A 14,241-nucleotide genomic window follows, 5' to 3' on the forward strand; every position below is an offset into this window, starting at 1 on the left:
TGCTCACACTTGCTGATGATCAATTAATCAAAGGCATTTGATTAGCAGTGCCTGACTGCTGCTTACCCTCTTAATTCATAAGGAAACAATGGGTACTTAGTTTGTCACCCGTGGCTTTTCATTTTGGCCTAGTTTTTGTTAAATGAATAATGACACGGTGTGATATGTCATGTGTTGTTGTTCATCTGAAGTTTTTTTTTTAAATGTTAAGACCTGCCAGATACATTTTTATTATGTCCTGATATGGAAAACCATGGAATTTAATAAGGTGTCCTTTTTCACATGACTGTATGTCCTCAAGTGCACTTCACTATGTTGACCAGCAGATGGACAGTGTCCTCTATAAAGATATTATGACACACAGAAGAAAGCATGAAATTGCAAAAAGCTTTATTCCAAGAACTATTCATCAAGCCACAAACCTCTTACCATATTTTTCCTCCTTGCGTTGCCTATAAAAGGTGAAGAGGTAATAATTTCAGTGATGCCTTTCCAAACTTCTGTCATCAAGTGTCATCAAGTTCATCTAATGTGTTCTGTACATAGATTGAACTTAACTAGTCAACTAGTTAAAGGTCTAAGCAGATGAAAACATCATTTTTTCTACTTACTGATTTTAGTTGAATTAGCTCAAATTTGGAAGAGATATTGATACTGTAACACCAGTATAGAAAAAAAAAAAAACACTTAAGTTATGATGGATTCAAGGTCAATCGTTAAAAAGAGCTAAAACTCTACAAATCTTAAGAGAGCTGAAACGTTTTTAATATTCTTAATAACTACTATTTAAATGGCCACATAAATATGTATGCTTTGACTAAGCATATATACTAAATTATTCAAGCGCAAGAGCTTATGTGTATTTCCCAATGCCTCAGTTCTGTACTTGATCATTTTGAATTACTAACGCTTTTTTTCTTTTTTAGCCCAAAGAATTTCCTGGAACATACTGTAGATATTTTAGTTATGATTCCAAAACTGATAGAACCGATGTTAAATAAGGACAAGCACTATCAAAACATAGCTATTGATGTGTCCAAAATCACATGCTGACTGAGGTCCTGTCCCAAATGGCACACTTCATTTCGCACTTGGTCCTGTGGACTTATAACAGTTGTTGTGTGCGAGTGTCCATAAAGTCCACAAAACTGCAGTGTGTCCCATTTGCCATTTTAGGTTTCAGAAGGGTGTTCACAAGCTGAGTAGGTCCTACATTTGATTATAATAACGAATTTCGTATCTTTATGGTAAAAGTATGTTTTATATAGTATGAATGTATAATATGAATAAAATCTCCACGTACTACAGTAACATCCACCATGTTGGCTTTGTCATGTGACCTGTACAGCATCAGTTGTGCTGCTTCACTGCCATTCACAACTCCTCTACAGTGGTCTCATGAGATAGTAGAGTGTGCATTAGATGCGCACTTCAGAATTTCGGTAGAAGTAGTAAGTCATCTTGGTACTTTTCACCTACTGTTATATGAAAACTTTGAGTTCTGACAAACTCATTGTTTGTTTGAGTGTCATGTCCAGCCTGGCACAACAACACTGGCTCAAACAATGGCATGAGTTTTAGGCCGGTCTATCTCTTTGTCCGATCAGTGGCAGGAGATTGGGAGTGTTTGGGAAACCAGTTTGAAAACAGCCATTATTTTCACATACTTGATGCTGTTGAGTCTGCAGTTTAAGTATGAATTCAATATGAAATATGAGTATGAATTTTCCTTTTTCATGTTACAACTCACCTCAGTAATGGAGTACCTTAAAGGGTTAGTTCACCCAAAAATGAAAATTCTGTCATTAATTACTCCCCCTCATGTCGTTCCAAACCCGTAAGACATTTGTTCATCTTTAGAACACAAATTAAGATATTTTTGATGAAATCCGAGAGGTATCTGACTCTTCCATAGACAGCAATTTAACCACCACTTTCAAGATCCAGAAAGGTACTGAAGGCATCGTTAAAATAGTCCACGTGACTACATAAAGTTGTTATTTTTGTTTTTACGCACAAAAAAGTATTCTCTTCGCTTCATAAAATTAAGGTTGAACCACTGCAGTCACGTGGACTATTTTAATGATGTCTTTAGTACTTTAGGAGGAGTCATATACCTCTTGGATTTCATCAAAATAGCCTGCTGGTGATAAAAGCATGAACAAGTTTCTCTAAGTCTTGTCTGGAAACAAAACATTTAAATCTTTCTATATTTTTGAGATTATTACATTGACATGACTACTTAAATTATAGTCCAAAATCAGACAGAGATTCCTAACTTGATTTGTAGTTGTTTGACCCCTAGAGTCAAGGTACAGTATGCGTTCACCTTGAGAACTTCATCTTTGTTTCCAAACGCAACGACTTCAGTTTTGTCTTTGTTTAACTGAAGAAAGTTTTGCACATCCAACTGTTAATTTCATCAATATATTTTGGCAGAGTGAGTTAATGGGGCTGTAGTCGTTAGGTGATAGCGCTAGGTAAATCTGCAAGAAATGTGTAGGTGTCATCTGCATAGCTGTGATAGGTAATTTGGTTTCTTCTCATTAATTGGCTCAGTGGCAGCATATACAGGTTGAACAAGAGCAGTGCAAGAATTGAGCCTTGAGGGACTCGTGTACAGTATGTCATGGATGTCCAGACTTATGGTCACCTATATTCACATAATAACCTCTCCCTTCTAAGTATGACCTGAACCATTTGAGGACCATCCCAAAAAGCCCGACCCAGTTTTCCAGCCTGTCAAGAAGTATGTTGTGGTCGACAGTGTCAAATGCAGTACTGAGGTTGAGTAGTACCTGCACTGATATTTTGCCTGTATTCGTATTTAAGCGAATATCATTTATTATCTTTATGAGCGCTGTCTCTGTGCTGTGATGCAGTTGGAAACCAGATTGAAAATTGTCAAAGTATCCATTCGAGCTTAAAGGTGCAGTGTGTAAATTTTAGCGGCATCTAGCGGTGAGGTTGCCAACTACGACTAACGGCGCGCACCCCTCCCTTTCGGAGAAGCTACGGTGGCCGTCTGGCCGACATGTCGTCATCTGAGAGAGCAAAGAGTAGCTTGTGCGAATGCTAACAAAGAACGATCTCTGCTTCTAATAAACCAGACGACTACTACTACTACTACTACTATTCATGCGTATTCAACGTAGTGACAATGCAAGCTGCATCTAAAAACACAATTTAGAAGAACAACAACATGACGAAACGCGCTCTGTAGAGTGTTTGTCCATTTAGGGCTGCTGTAGAAACATGCAGCGCATAATGGCGACTTGAAATGGAGGGGGGGCCCACGGTGTATGTGATAGAAATGGCTCATTCTAAGGTAATAAAACATAATGGTTCATTATGTAAGGTCTTTATGTACCACTGAAAACATAGTTATGTATATTATATTGCATTTCTGTCAATAGAGCCTCCCAGATTTTACACATTGCACCTTTAAGCATTTGTTCAGCTGATTGAAAAATTTTTTTTCAGTGATCTTGCCTATGAAAGGAAGATTTGAGATTGGTCTGTAGTTGCTCAGTATGGTGTTATCCAGATTGCTCTTTATCAGGAGGGGCTTTACAATTGCAATTTTTTTTTTCATGATTCTTTGAAAAGAAAGTTTAAAATATAAACCTTCTATAGCAAAGTAAAAGACTTCACTATCACATTTGAACAATTTAACACATCCTTGCTGAAGAAAAGTATTTTCTTTTCTCTTTTTTTCAAATTTTAAACATTTGAATGGTAGTGTATTTACCATGGTATTTACATGGTACCCGAATGTACTTTTGAGAAGTACTGTTTTTATTTTTATATATATTTCCAATATGATTCTACCATAGTACTGTATTTTAAATAATTTACAGACTTGTTGATGTATTTAAGATGTTGTGTATTTACACTACTGTAATATGTAGCAGAGAAATATGAGAATATTATATCAAAGCTTGAGACGCATAGCTACTGCAAAAACAACAACAACAAAAAAATGACTTACAGATGTTGAAACAAAATGTTACAACACTCCCCAGTCTCCCCTACATAATAGATGTTCAGGAAAAAAATTAATTAATTAATTTTTATTTTATGCTGGGCTCTGCAATGAAATGAATACATTTCTACTCTGCCGTTTCACCCAAGATAGACTAAATCTCAGCCCTGACAGTCAGTGGTTTCTGCCATTTAAACAAATGCATATTAAGGCTGAAAATGAGCCATCACACCCTGCTCCTCAAATACTATTATTTATATGATTGTGCAGCGTGTATTGATTTGAAGGAATCAATAGCAAGCACAAGCCTGGCATAGAGAAAAGCAGCTGATCTCTTGTGGTGGACTAAAATAACTGCTGCGTAAAGTGTGATGCCTTAAATTTCAACATGTTCTATTTCAGAGCAGAAGAAATTACATTCTGACAGATTAGATAACAAATTAAAATCACATTCTGACAGATAAGAATTTAAAATGAACATTCTTTTTGCTTGTTGCGCATTCAGCAGTCATGGACTATCAGATTAATGTCTAGATTATTAATTTTAGCACTAATGAAAAGCCATTTTCCAAAATTCACTTTTAGTACAATGTTATCTGTCTGAAGAGCACGGTGTGAACCTTTACCAATTTAGATTTTTTGTAGGTATGAGAGTTTAGCGGTTTCTCTTTATTAATTTTTTTTTTTTTTTTTTTTTTTTGTACATTGCATTTAAAGTATCTTTAGGGTTCAGAGTGCTAATTGCTGCAGGCGGTTCTGCTCTTGTAGCAACACTGAAAATCAATATCAGTCACGAGAGAGCGAGGCTGAGAAAAGCACAGTGTGTGAGAGATATAGAGAGAAAAAGGAGTTAAGCAAGAAAATGAGATGCAAAAAAAAGCCTGAAAATGAATTACCTGTTGGGTCTTTTCACATTTAGCTCAATTACACCATGTCACCTTCATCTAATATACTAAACAAGCTAGGAAAATTACCATCCTTAAGTGAAATAGGTCAGAGACCATACTGCAAATGTTTTTAATATGTCTTGCTTTCCGGTAGAATGCATAAATAAGATCGATTTACTTTTAAACAAGTAGGCTAAAGTATAAAACAAGATTTCAGAGAACAATTTCACATTTCTTGAAATGTTTTTTTTTAACTCCTTTTGCATTTTAGTTTGTTCCTTGTTTTAATACTACACTCATTCAGTTTGATTAGATGCATGCGTAAAGGCACAACCTGTAATAAAATAAACAAAAACCACTTGCACAGTGTGATATATTTCATTCAGCTGTGATAACTTACATTATCCCAAAAGTTCCCAAGGATTTGTAAATCCAGAGAAATGTAGAAGCTATGGCAACTCATGTGGACAAGATATGAAAGTATTGGTTATACAGCATCTACAGGCCGCTGTTGTGTCATGGATCACGATTTCTCCAACATGTCCTCCAACCAATACGCCCATATAGGTCATTTGTCACTTCCCTGAAATACAACCCATAGGAGCGTTTACTAAAGTTGCGCCCCTATTGACAACAGGACACTTTCATTTTAATACATTGTACCCTTTTATCTGCATCATATTTTGGGTTTTGCGTCACTCAATTGGTAGAGCATTGCAATATACAACAATATGCAATCATGTGATCATGTGACCGTGGATTTGATTCCAGGGAACGCATGTGCTCATAAAGTGTATATGCACTATAAATCACTAAGCGTAGGTCAAGTCAAGTCAAGTCACCTTTATTTATATAGCGCTTTTTACAATGTAGATTGTGTCAAAGGAGCTTTACATTGATAACTGGTACATTGTTTGGCTGCACAGCAGCTCTTAAAGAATAGTGTCAATGCAGGCAGATCAAAGCACTGTTGAATATCAAATGTCAAGTCAAGTGTCCCCAACTAAGCAAGCCAGAGGCGACAGCGGCAAGGAACCCAAACTCCATCAGGTCACATCAGGTGGCAGACAAGTGGCAAATTGGTGTTAAAATGGAGAAAAAAACCTTGGGAGAAACCAGGCTTAGTCGGGGTGCCAGTTCTCCTCTGGCCAACAGTGCTTTGTTACAATTCAGGTTGCTATCATAAGTCCAATAGGATCGCAACATTAAAAGTATTTATTTCAGTTCCATCCAATTGAGGATTGATCCGGGCCGTTTAGGGTTTAGGGCCGTTGAGGTTTAGGGTTGGGGTAGTTGTAGTCGTTAATAAAAAAATTTGTTTTGCTAAGTGGAAATAGGACAAATGGCAGGTAAGAGACTGTGTAAAAAGTCCACACATTTCATTTAAATAAACACGCATTTTGATCGGTAACGGCGGTCATGCGGCATTTCATGACGACAGACGTAACACGATACTGTCATTATTTTTACGCCAGAGGGCGCATGACTTTAAACCATAAATATAGGTCGTAATAAGGTGCTTGAAAAAACGACCTAAAGGGTCGTTTTTTGGAGGAGGACAGTCTCTATTTATTGTACAAGTATAGTCATGTACAGATGATTTGAATATATATGAATGTCAATAATAGCACATATAAACAATGTGAGATACAGATATGACGTGACAGCTGATAATGCATTGATAGATTCACTTGAAAAACATGTTCGTAATTATATAATTCTGTGGGTTATGCTGATGAAATTACACATAGTTACATTGCACTTTATTTGTACTTCAGTAACGCTTTTTATCAAATCTGGTGAACACATCTATGGCTGTGAAATTAAATACAGTATGTGTTGCACAAAATATTTAGCCATTACTTGCAAATACTGTGGGTTAGTTCAAATTTACTTTTAGTACAATTGTTTTAAACACGTAAACTGCGCAGCATTAATCCACCAAAGCATTTGACAAATAGTCAGATATCAGTAACAGGCTAATATGGCATTACATTTTACATTCATTGCAGCAAATTCATTACGATGACATAAAAGAGTGTGATAAACTCATTACCTCATCCGTGAACATAATTAGTCAATTCCATCTCTGCATGGTGAAAACAACATCTCCATGACAATTCCACTCTCCATAGCGCCATCAAGCTTCGCCTTTGTTATTAAAAATGTGAAAATGTGCACTCTGGCGGCAAAAACTTACATAATGTGCCTTAAATGAAACAAGATAAATTGACTTGAGAAACTTGAGAAATTTAAAGCATAACATGAGCCTTGTTTTCAGAGAACATCCCAATGGCAAATTGTTTTTTCAAATTGTTTTATGCATAAACCTCATTCATTTTTATTAGGTTTATGGTTATGAAACAAGAAAACACAATTTGCCAATGGGGGAAAAAAAAAAAAACGAACAAGATATATTCTCTAAAAATCAAGCTCTGATATTTTATTCAGTAAGATATTCTTGCATTATTGATATTATTAGTAAATTTATGTTGTTTTAAGCTTGTTCAGATATTTCTTTGATGTAAACAAGATGAAATGATGTTAAAGGAAATGATTTTTTTGCAGTGCAGGGCCTTTAGAAATTCTGAGTAGTTCAAAAGCTCAATGAGCAAGACTAAGAGCTCACTGTCCGTGACTTCAAACACTGCTGCTGTAATCCTCATTTAGGAAATGACCCTGAAAGACTACAAGAGAAAAGAGAAAATCAATATCTTTGAGTACTGTGTCAGACAGCCTTTGCACTGCAAAAAAAAAAAAAAAAAATGAGGATGATAGCATTGGAAACACAAAGGCATTTGAAAAAGAGAGTTTGATCACTTCCAGAAAGCAGTGACTGAACTGAAATCTGATGTTTTTTGGCCTCTTTCTATCTTGTGAGCTTGCTATTGATAATGCACTTGGCTGCAAGACTGGAGTCAAATAATGCAATCATCGTGTGAGCTGTCCTAAAGGATAAACACAGATGTCCGATCATTACAGTATCCAACCAGACACTGTGACAATAGTGACATCCGAATTACATTTCAAAACAGAATCACAAGGCAAACATATAGCGACTCACATCATTAACGGATCCTAGATCAGTGAAGGTGACAGTTACGGCCTCTGTTGTCCCATTAGCTGCTTCTAAATTCTGTCAATCCTGAGTTCATCCCAAACATCAGATGGTTTATGATTTCTGTGCCACCCAAATGAAACTATAAATCTGAAGCGATGAAAGCTTTATTGGCCGACTGCAGCATCGCACCAACAATATATTGGTTTATTTTTCTCTCTGTGATATACTTTCATGGGACTGAGCTAACAGGGCTGACAGCTTGCAGTGAAATGTTATTCTGTGATTCAAATGTGAAGTAGTACAGCAGAATCAATGCATATCATCAGGCCATGGTGCTACAGACGTCTCAGCTGTGCTCTCTGAGATGTTTTTCTTTCAAACACTATTCATTATGCATGCTCAGTCAACAGCCATGGCCGTAGAGCATTTTCAAATGCTAATTGTTGCAGTTGGCTCTAGCGAGTCTGTTCAGTGTGAAAGGAAGAGGGAGCTCGAACAAATAATTACCAATAACGATCCTTATTTTTGAATATGCATTTTTATTGGCTACAATTTTGTGCTTAAGGGCAGCTTGAAGGGGATGATTTCTGATGCAAACTAAATCTTCTGTTCATAAACTAGACCAAAAATAGCATATCTTTTCTAAGAAACGCTAGGCTGGAGTATCTGATAATGAAGGATATTTTCAAATATTTTCTATTTCTTTAGTCCCCTCTTTAAAAATTTAAACAAAACATTCATGCAATGCCTATGGTGAATTGCCAAACAGCATAAATAGTTGTTCACACACAATGTTGATTAGATCTCACTTTGGCTCAGAGAAAAGAGAGCAACGCTCAAGAGGATGCGGAAAGATCACTTGGATCATGTTGCTATGACGACGGGGGGAGTGTCAGGTGTGAGAGTGATTAAGGAAATGTGCAGGGCCACATTTAGAGATTCTCAATATAAACAGGGAGACATGGGCAAATGCAAACACAAATGTGACATATTTACTATTAATTTCTGCTCTTTTTCCCATGTATCATGCTGTAAATTAACCATTGGTGAATTGAGGTAATAGGTTTAGAGAACAGATTAATGTTTTATATATGTTTTTTGAGAGGAGGGGGCATTTTACCATTTTTATAAGCAAAGCAGTTGTGAGGTGACAGGTGCTATTAATAAGTGCTATGTAATGTTAGGACAATATATTTGGACCATATAAGCTATTGGTCGATTGAGATATTTAAAGGATAAGTCCACTTTAAAATGAAAAGTGCACAAAAAAGTGTATACATCCATCATAACCATCAAAACGTACTCCACAGAGCTCTGGCGGTGGGAGTTGGGGGGGGTTAAATAAAGACCTTCTGAAGCAAAACGATGCGTTTTTGTAAGAAAAATATCCATATTTAACACGTTAAAGTAAAGTAAAATAACTAGCTTCCACCAGACCGCCTTTATGCGGATGCTAGTTATTTTACTTTATAACGTGTTAAATATAGATATTTTTCTTACACAAACGCATCGCTTTACTTCAGAAGGCCTTTATTAAAGGATTAGTTGACTTTCAAATGAAAATTATCCTAACCTTTACTCACCCTTAAGCCATCCTAGGTGTATATGACTTTCTGACGAAGACAGTTGGAGAAATATTAATAAATATCCTGACACATCCGAGCTTTATAATGGCAGTGATAGGGTTCAATGAGTATGAGCTGAACAAAGTGCTTCCATCCACATCCATCCATCATAAACGTGTACTCCACACGGCTCCAGAGTGTTAATAAAGGCCCTCTGATGTGAAGCGATGCGTTTGTGTTAAAAAATATCCATATTTAAACAAGTTATGAAGTCGAATATCGAGCTTCCGTCAGACTGCCTTCCGTATTCAACATACGCAGAAAGTGTAAACCTCTTGCAGTTCACAAAGCTTACGCTATGTCACGCGCCTTCCCTATTAAACTTACGAAAAAGTGTAATTGACGCGACGCCAGTTTACACTTTCTTCGTAACTTGTATACGGAAGGCGGTTTGATTACACAAACGCATCGCTTCACTTCAGAAGGCCTTTATTAACCCTCCGGAGCCGTGTGGGGTACACGTTTATAATGGATGGATGTGGATGGAAGCACTTTCTTCAGCTCATACTCATTGAACCCTATCACTGCCATAATAAAGCTCGGATGTGTCAGGATATTTATTAATATTTCTCCGATTGTCTTCATCAGAAACAAGAAAGTCATATACACCTAGGATGGCTTGAGGGTGAATAAAGCCTGGGCTAATTTTCATTTCAAAGTGAACTAATCCTTTAACCTTCCAGAGCCGCACGTAGTACGTTCATAATGGATGGATGCACTTTTTTGAGCTTCAAACATGTGGTTTCCGCACACTGCCATTATTAAGCTTTGGAGCATCATGGTGATTATTAATATAACTCTGATTGTGTTCGTCTGAGAGAAGAAAGTCATATACAGGATGGCTTGAGGGTGAGTAAGTCATGGGGTAATTTTCATTTTAAAGTGAACTAATCCTTTAACCTTCCAGAGCCGCACGTAGTACGTTCATAATGGATGGATGCACTTTTTTGAGCTTCAAACATGTGGTTTCCGCACACTGCCATTATTAAGCTTTGGAGCATCATGGTGATTATTAATATAACTCTGATTGTGTTCGTCTGAGAGAAGAAAGTCATATACAGGATGGCTTGAGGGTGAGTAAGTCATGGGGTAATTTTCATTTTAAAGTGAACTAATCCTTTAAATTTAACAGTATCATCAATATTGGATATGCTTATATCCCCTTGTAACATTTAAAATTAAATGCTATTTTAATTTTGAAAATTATGATTTTTTTTTAATTTTTTGGTTTATTTTCAATTTATTTAGAGGCAAAAAGTAGCCAAATTTATTTAAAGAAAATAGTATAGCATTTTAATATCTGCATCATCCATTTATCATTACCGGACATAACATGAAGATAGTAATGCATATAAACATCTCTGCATAATGTGCAATACCTGCCAAGTTACGTCTATGCCAATTATATTTGTGGTTCAGTTTAAGATGGACATCCCAGGAGATGATAGATTTGATTGCTTGTTCATGTTCTTACATAAATATCCAACTAGTGCTTTAAACAAAGGGTTGAACAGGCATTTGCGTACATTTCTATATGAGGAGACTAATCGCCAAACCATGGCTTCAGAAGTCAATTGCTGTCCCTGAAGTGACAAAGAAGTTTAAATATGTATGTATGTATGTATATGTATATATATATATATATATATATATATATATATATATCTAGACACAAGCCAAACAATTCAGCATGCTCATCATAGGAGTACAGGAAAGTACACCCACTCTACTACCACCCATACAGGAACCATCTGTTAGCATAGAGAAGGATTGGACTAAATGTTACACGCACAGCCCAGGTAACAGCGCTTTTCTTGCACAGATATGGAAACATCATGGCCATGCCAAATCCTATTCTTACCTGTGATTGAATATGCCTCAAAGCAGGTTTCAGAGAGAAGAAAAATCACAACTTCAGTAGATTTTCTTCAGACATGTCTGGGATCAGTTCTGCTCGTCTGTAAAAGCTTCCCTGAAGCCATACTATTAGACCTTTGATAGAGTGGTTAGACAATTCACCCTGAATTTGTGATTTACTCAGTTTGGCTCAAGGACTCTGACTTAACAGGCAACTACAGGATAATGGAAACTGTGCTGATGGGAAATATGCTAAGAGAATTAAACGCAGAAAATCAGAGGATAGAAGAAAAAAAAACACTAACCCAAAATTCAAGTTGTGGCATTATTCTCATCAGTCCCTATTGTGATCTACCATAAAAGTCAGCGCGTTATGAAGTCATGATTATGGAGGCCTGGCGGACCCTTGCGAGTGATGCATTTAGCCCTGGTCGTGCAGGTGACATGCATTTTATTCATGGAGGTGCGGTCTCTCTCCACTTCAATCTGCTTTTGATGTAATGCAGCTGGCAGCTGGTTCTGGCTCAAGACTCGGCTATATTCCATTATACATGAGCGGAACGCATTAACACTAGGAACAATGACAGCTCAATCCATAATAGAGTGTGTTGAACTAGAAATGTACATTAATGATCAGGCTTTAACTCAGAGCTTACCAGGCCTTGGAGAGCAGAACAGAGCTCAACAGTAATTCATAGCTATTACTTGGTTGAAAATGAATAAAAGCAATACAGACAAAAATAAAAAAGAGAGGTTTTTAAAGATGCTTAACATACATTGTCTTTCTGAAATGCTTTGGTTTTGACTGAAGGGAATGGCTTACCCAAAAAAAAAAGAAAAATATTGTCATCATTTACTCACACTTATGTCGTTCCAAATTTATATGATTATTATTATTTTTTTTTTCCCATGGAAGACAAAAAGTTTAGCACACGTACAGATTATTATTATTATTATTATTATTGTTATTATTTTTAACATACAGTGAGAGTGAGTGATGACCAAGAGCTGTCATACTCCAAAAATGACAAAAAAGCACCATGCCTGTATTATAAAAATAGTTCATACCATTCTTTAATCTCATTCAAACTTCATTTGTTGTTTTGTGTCTCATAACCAATATTAACACATCAAACATGCATTTGCTCATATTCAAATGCCGCTAATTAGATTTGAGATTTCATGTGTCACAGGTAGCTGTGTAGTAATAATCCAAAATCCAAAAATCCACGATGTGTGACACAGAGTGAACGATAAAGAGATTTTATCAACACCAGAATCACAAAACACACTACACATAAACCATTAACGACGCAAAACAAATGAACTGAGAAAACAGAGGGCTTAAAAACACAGGGATTGTCATTAATGAAACAAGTGTGGACTAATAAGAAACCATGACTATGACACAGAAACTAAACAAAACGTGACAATGAAACTCAACAAGACATGATCATGACAAGTGGAGGGGAAGATTTTCAGTGAAAAAAAAAAAAAAAAAAAGGAGTTATTTCAGTTTTTTTTCCTGGAGCTTGACTGCAGCTGGTCACCATTCCCTTTCAATATATAAAAAAGAACATTGTTTGTTTTGTTGTCTAGATAATAAAGAAAGTCACTGAGGTATCTGTAATGACAAAAAAAACTTTAAATGTAATATCAAATAACACACTAAAGTTATACATTATAATCAAATACCTTACATGTGCTTACGTATATGTAAAGCAATATATTATATATTTACAACACATCAAAATAAGTGTACTTTTTAAAGCATGACAAAAGATTATTAAGACATAATGATTCATACTTTAGAGTAAAACTATTTAATTTGACATTATTACAAAGTGCACTTTTTAAAAGTGTATTTAAGTGCATTAGAAACATGAAATTCTAAGTACACTTAAGTAGCTTTTTATTTCATTAATAATGTGTTCTGCAAATACAGTTTTTAAATATACTGTACTTTTATGATTTGAAGTACACTACAAGTACACATTCAATACAATTAAGCACACTTCTTTTTTACAATTGTTATCTGACCATAAATATTTGCATTACATCTATTATTTGTTGCATCAATAGCTTTTCTGTCATTATATTGTAATATCCTGCATAGTTAACTAGACACAGATGAGCCAAAACATTATGACCACCTGCCTAATATGCTGCTGGCCCTCCGGGTGCTGCCAAAACAGCATTGACCTTCCGAGGCATGGCTCTACAAGACCCCTGAAGGTGTCCTGTAGTATTTGGCACCAACACATTAGCAGCAGATCCTTCAAGTCCTGCAGGTTGCGAGGTGGAGCCACCGTGGATTGAACTTGAATGATGCTCAATTGAATTGAGATCTAGGGAATTTGAAGGCCAGGGCAACACCTTGAACTCTTCAACATGTTCCTCAAACCATTTCTGAACAATGTGTGCAGTGTGGCAGGGTGCTTTATCCTGCTGAAAGACTTCCAGCAGGGAACACCATTGTCATGAAGAAGTGTACCTGGTATGCGTGATGTGAAAGAAAACGCGAATCATCAGACCATAAGACCTTCTTCCACTGCTCCAAGATCCAGTTCCCACACTCGCATGCCCATTGTAGGCACTTTTGATGATGGACAGGGGTCATCATAGGCACTCTGACTGGTCTGCAGCTATGCAGTCCCATACGCATCAGAGTGTGATGCACTTCGTGTTGTGACACATTCCTCCCAAAACCGTCATTAAAATTTTTTGTGAATTATGCCACAGTAGACCTTCAATTGGCTCGGACCAGACAGTATAGCCTTCATTGCTCTCATGCATTAATGAGCCTTGGGAACCCATCACCCTGTT

Source organism: Ctenopharyngodon idella, chromosome 5 (genome assembly GCF_019924925.1).
Source record: "Ctenopharyngodon idella isolate HZGC_01 chromosome 5, HZGC01, whole genome shotgun sequence".
In the NCBI taxonomy this organism is placed as follows: domain Eukaryota; kingdom Metazoa; phylum Chordata; class Actinopteri; order Cypriniformes; family Xenocyprididae; genus Ctenopharyngodon; species Ctenopharyngodon idella.